The sequence below is a fragment of the Mus musculus genome, chromosome 15 (genome assembly GCF_000001635.26).
Source record: "Mus musculus strain C57BL/6J chromosome 15, GRCm38.p6 C57BL/6J".
In the NCBI taxonomy this organism is placed as follows: domain Eukaryota; kingdom Metazoa; phylum Chordata; class Mammalia; order Rodentia; family Muridae; genus Mus; species Mus musculus.
This window is the reverse complement of record NC_000081.6, coordinates 83,435,726-83,451,318: the sequence shown is the minus strand read 5'-3', so window position 1 is coordinate 83,451,318 and position 15,593 is coordinate 83,435,726. Positions and strand designations below refer to the sequence as shown.

Here is a 15,593-nt window from a genome sequence, read left to right as displayed (position 1 = left end):
TTTGGCATTTACTTATTTGTGCATGTGTGTGGGTAGAGGTGTGCCATGACTCACATGTGGACATCACAGGGCAGCCTGCAGGAGTTGGTCCTTGCTTGGGTCTTAAGTCATCAGGGTTGGCAGCAAGAGCCTTTACCTGCCGAGCACCTTTGATAGCCCTTTGAAGATCTTCTTGCTTTTGTAAGTGTAGATCTGAAGTTGCTTGGTGGAAGCAGGAGCTGAGAGCTATTTATCACCTCTCTCTGGCTCACCTAGCCCACCTTCCCTGAAGAACTTCTTGTGTTCATTTCCAGAATCACTGGTTTGGACCTGAGCGGCTCTGTCTTCTACTTCTGCTGGGAACATCCAGGTTCATGACATTTAGAAATAATTTAAAATAGCATGTGTTCTATCTTATGAGTGTGGAGGAACTTCTCATAACCCTGCCTTCCAAAAGCTTCATAGTTGCTGTGTGACTGGCTGCAGAGAGTATAAACTTAGCCTACTAGGGACTGTAGGGATTCCCTTTTAGGAATGGAGTTTGCAGATTGCCAGTCCTGACAGGATCTGCAGAGGCCGCAGACCTTACTCTCCACCTGCTCAGTCTGCTGCTGGAGGCCGAGTTTTCAAGGCGCTAACAGCTGGCTCTGCGTTTGGATCTTGCTATAGAGGGTGCTTTGGGTGTAGGCGTGTGTGGCACCTCCTGAGGATGCTCGGCTCTTAGATTGCTCTGACTTTGCCTTGGCTCTGCTGTTTGTTCTGGGATCGACTTTTTACTTGTATATTGTGTTCGTGTGTGTGTGTGTGTGTGTGTGTGTGTGTGTGTGTGTGTACGCGCGCACGCGCGCCTGTGTGAGTTTATATGCATGGCATTTGTGCAAGTGCCCAAGGAGGCCAGAAGAGGGCTGTGGGCCTCCTGGAACTGGAGTAAGAGGCAGTTGTGAGCTGCCTGATTGTGGATACTGCAAACCAAACCCAGATCCTCTTCAAGAACAGTCAGCTCTCTTAACTGCTAAGTCACCTCTCCCCATTTCACCTTTAAAAGTGGGCAACTGTTGCATGATCGGGTAAACGGCTGTTGTACCACATTTCATGCACCACTGCCTGTGTGTGATTCCACAGTGGAGCACACAGGGGGAGGGAGGTTCTGACTCTGTATTGTAATGGCTCCCAGTGGCCAAGTGACTACCAAGACTTTGGCCCCTCAGGACTGTGCCCAACAGTTACAGGTTGTATCAGCTGTGTCCAGCCCTTGGCTGTGGGCTGTATGTGGCATGTGGGTGAGGATAACTGAATAATATAGCCCAACACATAAAATTATATATTTAAAGCATTATGAATTTAAATAAATAAACATGGCAGCTTCCATAGTAGTTTCTGCCCTTCAGAGGCTGTGTTACCTGCAAAAGAAGTTCCTGTTATTCTCTGGGCCTGTCCGCTCTGTCCAGTGTAGGATGAATCTGTGAGGGTTGACGTGATAAGCTACTTCTACACAACTCAAACCAAATTCAAGTATATATAGGCAAGCTTATTGGGAAGTCGCTCTTAGGCAGTGTGGTAGTTTGAATATGCTTGGCTGATGGGAAGTGGCACTGTTAGGAAGTGTGGTCTTGTTGAAGGAAGTGTGCACTGTGTTGGTGGGCTTTAAGGTTTCCTATGTTCAAGCTCCACCAGTGCAGAAGAAAGAGTGTCCCCTCTTGGTTGCCTCCGGATCAAGATGTAGAACTCTCAGCTCCTTCTCCAGCACCATGTCTGCCTGGATACTTTCATGCTTCCCACTATGATGATAACTAAACCTCTGAGACTGTAAGGCCACCCCAGTTAAATGTTTGCCTTTATAAGAGTTTCGTGGGTGTGGTGGTGCACGCCTTTAATCCCAGCACTCGGGAGGCAGAGGCAGGCGGATTTCTGAGTTCGAGGCCAGAGGCCAGCCTGGTCTACAAAGTGAGTTCCAGGACAGCCAGGGATATACAGAGAAACCCTGTCTCGAAAAACCAAAAAAAAAAAAAAAAAAAAAAAAAGAGTTTCGTGGGTCATGGTGTCTCTTCAAAGCAGTAGAACCCTAAAACAGGATGGTTTATTGGTCCCAAGAAAGGGGCCAGGGAAGTTGTCTTGGGGTGGGGGTGGGGCAGGGGAAAGGGAAGAGAAAGAAAGAGTGTGAGCAAGAAGGGAAAGAAAAAATGTAGGGGGGGAGGGAGGGAGGAGGAAAGAGAGGGAAGGGAGGGAGGGGTAGGTAGGTAGGTCTGGGGGAGGGTATGCCAGCCATGCCCTGTAACAGGTAGGGACAGAGGGATGCTGGAGAACCTAGAGGCCAGGTCCACTTTGGTATGTTAAATATGCACCACGGCTGTTTGTCCCGGATCTGAATCCCAGCATGAAGTTTGTTCATGAACCATGTGATTTACCTCTTAAGCTAGCTGTATTTTTGTTTAATTCCGTGCCCTTAAAGCTTTGAGAAAGTGTCATTTGCAAAGTCACTAAGTGTACCACACCCCTGTCCACTGACGCTGTGTCTGTGGGTATCTACCTCACTATGGAGGGTGGCACTGTGCCCAGGGCTGGCTGCTTTGAGATCTCCTCCCTGGCTGTTCATGAAGTGCAGACTGGAGAAATCTGCCTACCTGTCAGATCAGGCAAGGCTTCTGCCAACCTGGGGAGGGATTCAACCTCTCCTAAAACCCAGCAGCGTCCAAACCCCACCTTCCCAGGTTGGACCATTAAAGGGTCTTGTTTTCTCCTGTTCTTCCTAAGGGATCGCTTTAGACTAGAGTGGTCCTCATGTTTCAGGCTCCCAAGTGCTGGGGTTGCGGGTGTGACCATCACACCGTCCCCGACTTGCCTTTCACTGTTGTCTGTTTCACTGTCCATTCACTGATGTCACAGTCATTTTCAGGTCAGTGTTTGCTGAGGCCGACGTGCCAGATCCCCTTCTTTTCTTTGTCCAGTGTGTTCATCCTCAGGACAAATGAAGAAGCTGAGGATAGGCAAAGTGCCAAGCCTCCTCTCTGGAAGTGTTGTAATGAGGAGTTGTCATATCAAAGGGAGAATGTGTGAGCCATGATCCAGTCCTCTGTGAGGTGGACTTCAGCACTTGATGATGCCTGTACACCTGTTTGCTGTTTACAGACTTGCATAGTCTCTTCTTGTGGACGGTGTAGTATCCCTTTCTTGGCTGCAGGGCTTTGGCCACACACTGGCTTTTCTCCAGGGTTGTTTTCTTGTTGTGACTGGGTAACTTTCTGGAAGCTGTTTTTAAAATCATCTCTCCTCTGTGAAGGATGGAAGTGGGTAACAGTGTTCACAACCGTGACTCAGCCCCAGATATAACAGTCATTCTGACTGGAAGTTTGCAAGCTGTTACCCTGCTGGCATCCGCAGCTGCGAGTTCTTTAAATATTTGCATTTTGTCACTGCTCAGCTCTTGCCTTCTGCCGGGGAGGGAAGTCTCTGTCCTATGGTCCATGTGGCCATTTCTGAGGCTGCCTCTCCAGGAGGAATTGGTGGTTACCCAGGTGAGCTTGCAAGGTGTGAGCTGTGCATTTCTGACCAGGGTCCTGGAAAGTGACCATAAACTGAGTCCTCACCAGTGTGGAAATGATGGTGGATTCTTCAGTGCGCCGTGGAAGGGTTCTGTGTGAGTGAAAGTGGAAACCAGTGGTTTGTTTTTCCTCTCTTCCTTCCTCCTTTCCTTTCATTTCCCCCTCTCTCTCCCTTCCCCCTTCTCCCCTCCCCTCCCTTTCTTGAAATCCCAGTTGGAGTAGAGTGTAAGGAGGGAGGGCAGTGTAGGGTCTGGATAGTACCTAGAGTGCTGCTCACAGTCACCAAAATATTTATAAACAAACACCCAGAGGTAGCTGTATTACTTGTAAACGTTTTTTAGTGATGTTTGTGACTCTATAAAAAAAAATCTGAGTAATTGCATTGTTTGGAATAAGTAGAGACAGCTGGGCATGGTGGCATAGGTCTGTAATTCCAGCTCTCAGGAGGCAGAGGTAGGCGGATCTCTGGTCTGCAAAGGGAGTTCTAGGACAGCCAGGGCTGTTACAGAAATACAGTCTTGAAAAACTGAAAAAGAAAGAGAGAGAGAGAGAGAGAGAGAGCGAGCCTTTTGTCAGTGGCGGTAGAGCAAGCAGTGTTCTTTTTATTGTTGTTGCTTGTTTGTTGAGATTGGTCTCACTCAATTCAGGCTGGCCTGGAACTTGTGTAGCTGAGGATGACCTTGAACTCCCCGAGTGCTGGGATTACAGGTGAGTGGCTGGCTTGTGAAGAGTGTTGTTATTTGACAGTGTAAAAGGTTAGGGCTTTGTGGTGTTCCCCCAGATTTCAAACACCGAGCAATAATAACTAACGCACTGTACTCTGCTGCCTTTCGAGTGGAGAGCTTGATAATGTTTGGCATGTGCAGACACTGTTGCCGTCGTTCCCACCAGTCAGTAGCTCTCCTCTGCCGTTCTGTAGCCCTCCACTTACCACTTCCCTCTTCCACCTCCAGGTAGGAAGCCATTGTCCTGTCTGCTTGCCTTAAAATGTAGACACTTAGGACTTGATGAAGAGGATGTTTGCAGGTTTGTGTATCTTAGGCTAAGTTTCAGATGTAAAATCTTTGCTTAATTCAGGGTCATGAACATTTTGTCCAGGTCTTACAGGTCTGGGTTTTACAGCTGGGCTGTGATCCATTTGAGCCACTTGTGTTTATGGTGGGAGATGTATAGAAGGCCTGTGTCCCTGAAACAAGAGCTAGTTGTTTCAGGACCATTTACTAAAGTGTTCTCTGAATTTTAAGGGAAATTTTTCTCATTGGTCTGGGACTTGTGGTTCTGGGCATTTGGGTGTCTTTGTGTTCTTGGCTGCTTTTTATTTCCTGTGCTTCATGTAATGTCTTTAGCCCCTGATGGCAGGGCCCTGTCATAGGGTAGCAAGTTATAAAGGGGAGGGTGATGCTTGACCAGATGTACATGGGCTTTCTCCCTACTCAGGTTTGCACAGAGCCCTGGACACAGAGGCTTTATGGACATCCTTGTTGGTGGCTCCTGGGTAGTGTCTCATTTCCAGAGGTGAGCCAGCACAGAGAAGTGAGGGTACAATAAACCTTCTGTGTCTGGGTAGGTGGGATGGCTCCTAGGCTGGGGATGTGGCTGTGTGGAGGCTACCTTGGGTAGGAGGGGCCTAATAGTGGGGTGAGTGAACCTGGCTCCTCCATGCTCTGACTATTCTTGGCCAGCTACATGCCTGTGTAAGTAGCGGTGTTTGTTCTTAGTCAAAGAGAGGTCTGGACAGTCTCTAGGCTTGCCATTCCCAGGAAGTGGAATGTTTGCTCTGCTTTGGGCCTGGGTGGGATGCTGTGGTCTTTCTAATGCCACCGTCTGCCCTATAGGGGTTCTCCACTTTGCTCCAAGTACCCAGCCAGCTTCATATGAGCCTCTGAGCAGATGACAAGGAAACTGAGGCTCGGAGGAGCCCACATGTCGGGAGCCCTTGGGCTGTGTGTTTGCCTATTAAAGCCTGAAGGACTGGTTGGCTTGCTATTCTTGCACTCCTCTTCTTAAAAGAGTGGTTCCTAGGCCATCCCAGTCTTCATTGTCAGCAGTGGAGAAGAGAAGGGTCAGAGGATTGAAAGTACAGCTCTTCAGTGGCTCTTGGTAGCCCTCACAATAAAGCCCAGCCTTGTAGAATGGCCTCTGCCTACCTAATGTCTCTGCACATTCCTGCGTTTCTTCCTCCAAGATTCCCCTGCCCCCCACCTTCAGTCTTTGTCCTCACTTCGCCTTCCTCTCCAGGACTGCCTGCCATTCTAGTTAGTGTACTGCTCCTCATTTCCCAGAGGATTTGCTGAGGATGCTCTGTCTTTTTAAAATGGAGCCCAGGCGTTAGCTTTGCAGTGGTATAAGCGGATGGTTATGGAATCTACAAAGGGGCCTGGTGAGGACCTGCGGCTTGGGGATCATTTCTCTGTGTGCGGAGGGGCTGTCTAGGTTGCACTGGGCTTACTGCTTTTTTTTTTTTTTTTTTTTAAGATGAGAATTATACTGACTGTCCTTTCTCTTTCTTTCTTCCTCCCACTTCCCTCTCCCCTTCTCTCTTCTTTCCTATTACTGAGGTGGGGTCCCACTGTGTTATAGAATCTGGGATGTGGGATGGCATTAGAACTATGTAGACTAGGCTGGTCTCACACTTGGGACGGTTCTCTGGCTTCTGCCTCTGGCATACCGGAATTACAGGGATGAGCCACTCACCCAGCTCCTTGGTTGTCTATTTTTAGATCATGGATGTTTAAGCTTATATATGTTCTTCCCCTCCACCCCCCCCCCCGGATAAAAAATTCGTATCTCTAACACAAACGTATATTTTATTTTTGTGTGAGTGCAGAAATGCACGTGCCCCAGTTTGTCTGTGGCAGTTAGACAACTCTTGGGGGTTGGTTCTCTCCTGCTACCTTGTGGGATGTGGGAATTGAACTCCTGTAGTTAGCGATTCGATTCCTATAGTAGTACCTCCAAATGTGTCTGCTGTGGGAGTTTGGACAGTAAGTTCAAAGACTCATTTGAGTTCTTGCAGTGTTTCTTTGGAATGCAGGGGTTGGGCCACTGTTGATTAGAATGGCTCAAGGCTGGTGTCTCTGAAGTCAGTGCTTCCGCTCCGAGTGGCTTAGGAACATTGCTGCCTTCGCTGGTCTGTAGGCCTGCAGCTGCCTGGCTTAGCTCTTGTTCGGCTGTAGTTCAGGGAGGGTGCGGGGAGGATTCCTGGCTTGCATACCTGAGGCACATTCCTACAGGCTCTTGGGGTTCTGACCTTTGAACCAGATTGTTTCAGTCACTGTGTAGTATCTTCTTTTAGTTAACTAGGAACAGGATTGAGCAATCTCATTTGATTGCCTGGTGTTTCACGGAGCTAAGGGATGTAGGGATGTAGAAGAGGAAAGGGGACACAGGCGGGGTAGAGGGGCATAAAAGGTTGGGGTACATGAACATGAGTTCAGGTTTATCTCATTGTCAACTTCTGTTTCCAGTCCAGCTTACCAGTTCAGTCTGAGTGTGCCTCTTCAGCAAGTGCCCTGTGCGTGAGAGCTTTCTGGGGCATTTGGCAGTGGTAGACAGGGAAAGGTGCTTGGGAGGACCTCCATCGGGTTGTCCTCTGTCTCTATACATGTAGCTCCCAAAGAAATAGACAGTCAGACAAACAAATACATGTAAAGAAGAAAAGAGAGACATTCCAGTGCCCTCTATTCTCCCTAGCACACCCAAGTTTTTTGCTCTCTTCCATGTTCTTTGGAAGTGGGTATTTAAAATACAATTCTTAGAGGCCTTATGGTGTGACTACTGGTCTGAACACGATGGTGTGGGTCAGTGGGGTAGTGGTTGTTGGAAGGAAAGTGGGCTATTTTGAGTTATTTGTAATGAAGTCCTGGAGGGAAAAGCCAGCTGCTGTGTTGAGGGGTGTTGTCTAGATACCTGAGGCAGAGCTCTTCCTATGGGACCCTGAGCAGCCTGGATGTATGTATGTAGCCGTGCATATTTAGGCTCCAATTCTTACTGCAATTCTATATGGTCAGGGTTGTGATTGTACATAGAGGGCCAGAGAGGTTGTCAGTGCCTGCCCGGGGCCTGGAGACACAGCTCAGCAGTTAAGATCCTTGACGCTCTTCCAGAGCACCCACGCTTGGTTCCCAGCACCCACAGCAGACAGCTTCTCTGGAAGATCCAGTCCTTCCTTTGGCCTCTAGAGACACCTGCACACACAAGGCAGAGAAACACACATGAATACATAAATAAAAAGAAATCTTTCAACTTACATGTCTAGTAAGTGACTGAGTCAAGATTTGAACTTGGATTACTCTCAGTATGCAGAGTCAGAATCCCATCTCTCTCCAGAGTTGTGAACTAAGCATTGGGTGTGGCAGCCTTGTGGGCCATAAAGGAGAGATTCTTTTAGTCAGGGCTTTCATGGAGCAACTTTAGTATCTGAATGTATATAGAGCTGCACACTTATTTATAAAACTCACAGAAGCGGTCTGTGTCTTAGTTGTCTGGGCTATGGGAATCTGGAGATTTCTAAGCAGAAGAATGGGGTGGTATCTGACTTGAGCCTCAGGAAGGTTTTCCTAGGATGTATAGGCGAGAATAGAGATGGAATGCAGAGACAAATGCCTATGTTCTGCCTTCTGCCTCTTCTTAGGGTCTTTGCACATGTGCTTCTCAGCTCCTAGAATGTTCTTCACCTGGCTGGTTCTTGTCATTCTTCAGGCCAGTGTGTCTTACCTCAGGGGCCATCCTGTTGTACATGGTTTTTGTGTTTCTCGATTTTCCACTGGGCAGTCCACATCCTGTAAGCAGGGACTGTCTATTGCTGTTCTGATCTCTGGACGTTGTGGCCTGGAAAAGTCCTCTGAGTTCATGGTGGGGATGGGCAGCCCAGGTGTGAGGGCTGTCCTTGCAGTGGACTGCAAGGAGTGCGAGCCAGGGGACGTTGGTCATTTTGGTGTGTTTAATGTCATTTGACTGGATTAATGTTGCCTTTGGCTCATGGGTGCCATGTGGCTGTTTCAGTTGAGTGACTACTACTTTCTCCCAACCAGATGGGATGTGTGCAAGGTGGCAGCCACTTTTAACAGCAGAATTGCTTGCCTGGGCTTGGGTCCTTTTCCTCTTATGTTGGGCAAGTTCTTCTTGGCAGCGTCATTTCCCTCTTTCATAATCTCTAGAGTACTTCTGGTCTTCCTTTTTTCTTGTTTCCCTTTGTCTAATGCTTATCCTTCTGTAGTCATTCAAAAGGGAATCCAACTAGAGGTTGCCTGCCTTGAGACTATATGGCAAGGGATTGTTGACCTTGAAAGCTTTCTAGTCTGAGTAGATGTGTATGTTGGGGGTGGTGTGGGGGAGTGGTAGTGGGTGGTGATGGTCACGGAAGGGTGGGAGGGTTGGGCCAGGTGGAGTGTGTGGCACAGGACCAAGGCTCAGGCAAGGTGACTTTGATGTGTCCTTTGCATAGTGCACTTGTGGTATGAGAGTGAAGCCAGGTAGCCAGTAGCTTTAGAAGAGATATCAGGCCTGTAGTCAGCAAGGGAGTGGGCAGTAAGGTGGGTCACTTCAGGTGGTGCAGTCAGTGTGTGGAGTCTGAGATGAGAATGTGTGTGTGCATGCGTGTGTGTGTGTGTGTGTGTGTGTGTGTGATTGTTCTACTTTATCATTCTCTGCTTTACTCTTTCCAGACAAGGTCTCTTACTGACCTTGGAGCTCACTGTTTTTCTACTAGCCTGTCTAGTCATCTAGCCCCAGCCACCTTCCTGTTGCCACCTGTCTTCCCCATCTTCTATACCACTGTCTATGTGTGCATTTATTTGTGGGAATTTACACTAACAAAACTGTCACAGGCTGAGGTTTAGGGACAATGTGGAGATATTTTTGTTCCATATGGTCTGTAGGCTAAGGGGATTCGGCCAATAGGAATTTTCATGCCTCACAGACAATGCCCACAATTAAATACCTATACTACACATATGTTAAGCAAATGCCTTAAGTCAGTGGTTCTCAACCTGTGTGGGTCAAGACTCCTTTTACAGGGGGCACCTAAGACCATCAGAAAACAGATATTTATGACATGTTATGATTCATAACAGTAACAAAATTATAGTTATGAAATAGCAACAAAAATAATTGTGTGGTTAGGGGTCACCGTGATGTGAGGAACTGTATTGAAGTGTCTCAGCATTAGGATCGTTGAGAGGGCCACTGCCTTAAATGAATGCATGGATTCCAGCAGGAAGAATCACAGACTTCATAGTGAAGAAGGCTTTGGCCAGGGCCATTGATACCTATGTGTAGTTGACTGTCTTATGTCTAACCTAATATCACTTACATGCTGCTGTCCTTGGCCATTGGACAATGGCAAGAGCATTTCAGATGCTTTGGAATTTTTTTGTATTTCAGTTATTTGTAGAGGCCAGTGGTCTATGTGTAGGGGGACTGGTCAAGAGGGTTGAAATCTACTTTGCCAGAATACTGTAAACTGTAAGGGTTTTGTGGTCTAAGGATGTCAGAGCATAAAGCCAATCCTTGGAAGACACTGGGTGTGGTGGCCTTATAGATTCAGGAAACTTGAAAAGGAGCTAGGCAGGGACTGTTGTTTCCAAGGGGCAGGAGATTCCCTAAAGCCCAACTGAGATGCCATTGCCAGGGGGAAAGTGGAACTGGTCCTGGGGATGGCGCTGCATTTGGGAATGTCATAAAGCAGAACGGGAGACAGAACCAACGAGGTTCAGGCTGTTCAGGATACTGACCACCTTTGTGTGAGTCTCAGGTGAGTCCACTAGAACTTCAGGCCAGAAACACAGCACATCGTCCTTAGGAATGCCACAGACGTAGCCAGGCTGCATTCCTGAACTTACTGTCAGTTCATACATAGAAACCTCCCTGAGCTCTGCCCCGTGTGGGTGGCTGAATTCAGGGCAGAGGAATGTCATTGCCTGGAGCCAGGAGCACTGCTTTGCTGTCAGCAGGACAAAGTAGATTCTTAGCTCAGCAACAAACTTGATGTGGCCCCTATGTCCTTTTTTTGTTGCATGTCAACAAAGGCTGTTTGCAGTGTTTTTCATTGGATTTCTTAGTTACAAGTTGCTACCTTTGTTACTATATGTTCATGCCAGATAAAACAAAAGATAAACATGGAGGTGGTAATGATAATAATAAGCCTCAGACTCAATTCAGGTCAAGCCAAGCTGACTGCTTGGTGTGGCAGAGCCGTGGGTGTCTTTCTCTAGGTTCTCACAGCTTACCCGCCTTAAAGAGGAAGCTTCAGTGGGCATCACTCTGAAACTCAGTGGCTCCACTTCCCTTGAGTTTACATGTTTATCTCAGTTTAAGATCTCAAGAACAGAGATCTACTACATGTGTTCATGCAAACAACCGTAGTTAAATTCAGTGAGGAATGGAATGAATGAATTGGATGAATGAGTGAAGAGACTTGAAAGTAGGTTGTCTTCTGATCTCCACAGAAGGGAGTGGATGTTCTCAAAATGAGAGAGGGAAGGAAGGCCTAAGACTTAGAGGGCTGCGGGATGACCAGACTGTCAGATTGGCCTGAAAGCCATGGGGTGGGAGTGGGGAGCTGGGCTGGGGGTCCCAACGCCCCTCTGCTTTTGAGTCTGCATTTGCTAAACAGAGTTTTTCCTTGTGTCTGTCTTGTGACATTTCTGTCACCTGTCTCTAGTTTAGAAATGTCTTGTTTAATACAACTTAAAACTCATCTAAAAGAAGAGAGATGGGCATGTAAGTTGGATTTATTTAGTTTATCGTTCAGATGTATGTGGCCCTGTGGATAGACCCAGAGGCTTGTGTGAGCTAGGCAAGCACACTTACTACTGAGCTGTATCTGTAGCTCTGGTTAGCTAAATTTGGAGGTGAATCCGTGAGGCCAGCCACCCAGCTTGAGAAGGAAACCATTGTGTAGACTTAGGGAAGCTGCTGCATCCTGCTAGGGATAAGTGTGCTCTAGAGCCTTCATCATTCTCTTCATTTCCTTCAAAGAATACTATCTATTTAAGCATATATCTGTATTTAATGTTTCTATATGCTTTATAAAGCAGGACTCATAACTATCTTTTGCATGAATTTGTATTAATGCTCTATGTAGAAATAGAGCTAATAGTGCATGCGTGCGTGCGTGCATGCACTGTGCCCCGTGCGCTGTGGCCTCTGAGACTGACGAGAATGAAGAGTGCTGTTGTAGGCATGGGGTGGAACATTAGGAACCGGTTGGGGATGCAGGGAACTTGGAGCCTTGACAGCTCCTGCAAACTTGACCCCATGCTTTGGAAGCTACCCACTGTCATTCTCATTAATTACTAGTCACTTGTAGATGTTGACCCCTTTGTATGGTCATGAGCTTACAGAGGGATCTCCTTCTTTGCAAAGTCCTTACTTACTTTGATATTTCATAGACTGTTTTCCTTTGATGTCTGGAGAAACTGTGGCCATGGTCAGCACTAACCATCCTGAGTCTGTCAGTCTTACTAGTTCTGTCCATCCTGTGAAGTAAGACTTACTTATTCATGAAAATCTCCTCCTCACACCTACCACATGGAATTCCTTCATGCTTTTGGAATTAAGGAACCATTGTCCAATGCAGTGGCCACATGTAAGTTGAGTGCTGGTCTAGAGTGCTTCAGCCTTTTGGTTTAGTTGAGGGTTTTAACTTTCCCTAGGTATAAAAGTAATTCAGGAGGCTTTTCTATTGCCCCCTTTATCTTCCAAATAAGTAACATGGAGACCTGGTATTTCTTACTAAAAGCTTCAGGCTCTAAAGGGAGAGGGATAGGTGAGCTAGTCTAACCCGTGTCCCATTACCTGCCATCTTGGTCTTGCCCTGGCTTCCTTTATCCATATCCTCATGGAGACTCCTCTGCACACCTGACACCCTCTCTGTCCCTCTCCAGGCATGGCAGTCCCGCCTTATTTCTCCTGCCCAGCTAATAGATTGATCAGTTCTTTATTGATCAATCTGAAGGTGATAGAGAACAATATTTTACAAAATACTGATTCAGGACATGCTTCCTAATAATGACAATACCAAAATCTGGACTGCACCCTGTACATCTCCTGGTGCAGAAGCCAAGTACTCAGATACATGGTGCACCAAGCATTCCCCAGCACCTAGGTTTATGCTTCTTCCAGAAGGGATCACAAAACCTCACACTTGGCTTTTTGGAGTAAACGGTGTGGAATGACCTTGTTCTTTCTCAGCAAAGTGTAACACAGTCAGGGAGCTAGCTCTGGAGCAGGGGTTTCAGAATGGCAGGCTTCAGCTGTGGCAAGTTGTCATCCAGCACTGGGAATATTGTAAAAGCCTGTGGGTGGACATTGGCCGGTGGGCTTTGAAATGCAGTGGTCCTAGCCTCTCTGCACAGTAACAAGGTTGACATATGACTTAGCCTCCATGTTGTCTGTCCAGTTAGAGGACTCAGAAAGGAAGCTCTCTCTCTCTCTCTCCCTCTCTCTCTCTCTCTCTCTTTCTTATTTTTCTTTTTTATTTATATGAGTACACTGCATTGGATTCCATTATAGATGGTTGTGAGCCACCATGTGGGACTTGAACTCAGGACCTTTAGCAGAGTAGTCAGTGCTCTTAACCACTGACTCTCCAGCCATCTTTCCAGCCCTGTTTCTCCTTTCTAAAACCAATAAATGCACTTAGTAAAATAGAAATGCAGGTGTTCAGAAGAAAATCACATTAGTACCTCAACATATATTTTCTCCATCTTTATAAGTCACTGATAAATTATTTTCTACAGCGAAATAAGCCAATTAAAAAATTAAAAATAAAAATTTAATAAAATGCAAAAATTAAAAGCCAGATTAGAGTATTTTAAAGGTAGGTTTATTGGGAAGCAGCTCTCAGGTGAGTTCACTGGTCCCAAGGAAGGAGACCAGGGAAGTTGCCATTGAGAGGGAGACAGAGGGGAGGGGAAGAGAAATAGAGAAAGGGAGAGGAGAGAGACCAAAATGTCTGGATTATATAGGAAAGAGCTTCTGGGGGAGAGAAAGCCTAACCCATGGGCTGGAAAGGTCAGGGTAGAGAGTGATGATGCCAGATAAGGGCTAGTGGATGCTGGGAGAATCCAGATGCCAGGTACAGTCCATTATGGTATGTAGACTATGCACCTCAGCCTCTTGCCTGAGACCCAACAGTCAGACATGCAGACACATGTCACAATAGTCACAAGTTATTTCATGTTATTAGTATGTATGTGTGCACCAACCATACTGCCTGTGTGGAAGTCAGAGGACAGCTAGCAGGAGTGGATTCTCCCCTGTCATGTGGATCCTAGGAATTCAACTCAGGTCAGCAGGCTGGGCAGCAAGTGCTCTTACCTGCCAAGCCTACACTCCAGCCCAGGGTGTCTTTCGCAGTAAGATCTCTTGAAGATGAAATATTGGGAGGTAACAGGCCTTCTTCTTTTTAAAAATGTTCTTAATGGGTGAAATAAAGGTGGCTATTTTTCTTGCCTTCAATAAAAGGCACTTTCTGATTAAGTCAGGAGCTCCTGCCTCCCTTGGAGGTGACTGCTGAAGGTGATCACCTTAGGGGTTCACTTTTCTAGGGAGTTGTTCACCTTCTTCATTCCCTGGTCTAGCTTGGCTCCCTGCTTAGAACCCTAGACACAGTGCTCGTCACTCTGTGTGGTTCTCTGGGTATTTGTCCATCTACCCTACCAGACTTGAAGGTGCTTAAGAACAGGCATAGTGAACTACTTCTACTTAGCCTGTAGCTTTCCATACGTACAGGGTCAGGTGGAATGTTAGATCTCCATCACTGAGACAGTATAATTTCGAAGTCAATAGGCTTTAGAATCAACCTAAATAACACACTTGTGGGCATGTATTTGAGGGGATTTCTGGATTGGATTATTGAGGCAGGAAGACCCGCTTTAACTGTGGGTGGCACTGTCCTGTGGGCTGTAGTTCTGGACTGAATAAAAGATAAGCTGAGCACTAGCATTCAACTCTGCCTCCTCACAGGTATGCAGTGTGCGAGCTGTCTCATGTGGACGTGATCCGTTCTTAAGTTGCCTTTGTTAGGCACTTTGTTTCAGCACTGAGAAAAGTAACTCGTACAATCACCATAACAACCAAGGACTGGGAAGAGGGAAGGGTTATATTGATGGACAAGTTTGGAGATTTCATGCACAGTTGGTTGCCGTAGCGTCTAGGCTTGTGTTGGGGCAGCACCTCGTGGTGCTGTATGGTAGAGTTGTGTGGAGCGTAAGACACTTGGTAGCTGGGATTCAAGAGAGAGGCCATGGTCCCTCAGTTCCTTTGAGGACATGCTCCCTTCTACAAGTCCTTAGTAGTGACACAGTGAGTCACAGTAGTGACACACTCTTTACAACATGGTCTTGGGGAGACACTTGACAGCCAAACTGTAGCAGATGGTGAAGTTAAATATTAGTAAATGGATGAAAATCATAACAATAAAGCATTCACATAACCTACTTTGACTCCTAAACATGTCCCCAGACTCGCTGAACCTTGCTCTGCATCTGTGTTTTGAACATCAGAGTTCCTCCTTGGACTGCGTTCCATCTTCAGTATATCGCCCCAGAAAACATGTAAACTATTCCCAGGTCATAGGTAGTGTGACATCTTAGTCTCCAAAAGGACATTTTTTACCGCCTGCCACATGTTGGGTTAGAAATGCAGGTGTTGGGCTAAAATGATAGCTCAGCTGGCAGAATCCTTCCATTGCAAACTGAGAATCTGAATTTGATCCCAGAACACTTGGGGAAAACCTGGATGTGGTGCACATGCTTGTAATCTCATTGCTGATGGGGCAGAGCCAGGCAGGCCTCCAGGGGGGACTGACCCTCTAGCCTCGTCTCCTAGACAAACTCCAGGCCAGTGAGAGACGCTGTCTCAAAAAAATAAAAAGGAGATGTCAGATATGGCAGCACACGGCTTTAGTCCCAGCTCTCAGGGGGGAGAGGCAGATGGATTTTTGTGAGTTCGAGGCCAGCCTGATCTGAATAGAGAGAGCCTAACCAGCCAGAATGCCAGTGAGAGGCCTTGTCTCAAAAGAAATAGATGGCACCCGATTGCCTCAAACATTCGTGCACACATACATGC

General features: G+C 46.9%; 1 protein-coding gene across 9 annotated transcripts in view; it reads left to right on the top strand.

Annotated features, from left to right (window-relative positions):
• Pacsin2 (protein kinase C and casein kinase substrate in neurons 2) overlaps positions 1-15,593 on the top strand; it is an 89,004-nt gene that overhangs the window by 13,292 nt on the left and 60,119 nt on the right. Inside the window, exon 1 of one of the 9 annotated variants that reach the window (XM_006520981.3) lies at positions 3,396-3,491. The exons of 7 other annotated variants lie outside the window; for them this stretch is intronic. The gene's annotated coding sequence lies outside the window, so the exon portion shown is untranslated. Of the gene's footprint in view, positions 1-3,395; positions 3,492-15,593 lie in introns of those variants that run through there. One more of the 9 variants, NM_001358644.1, reaches the window with a different exon arrangement.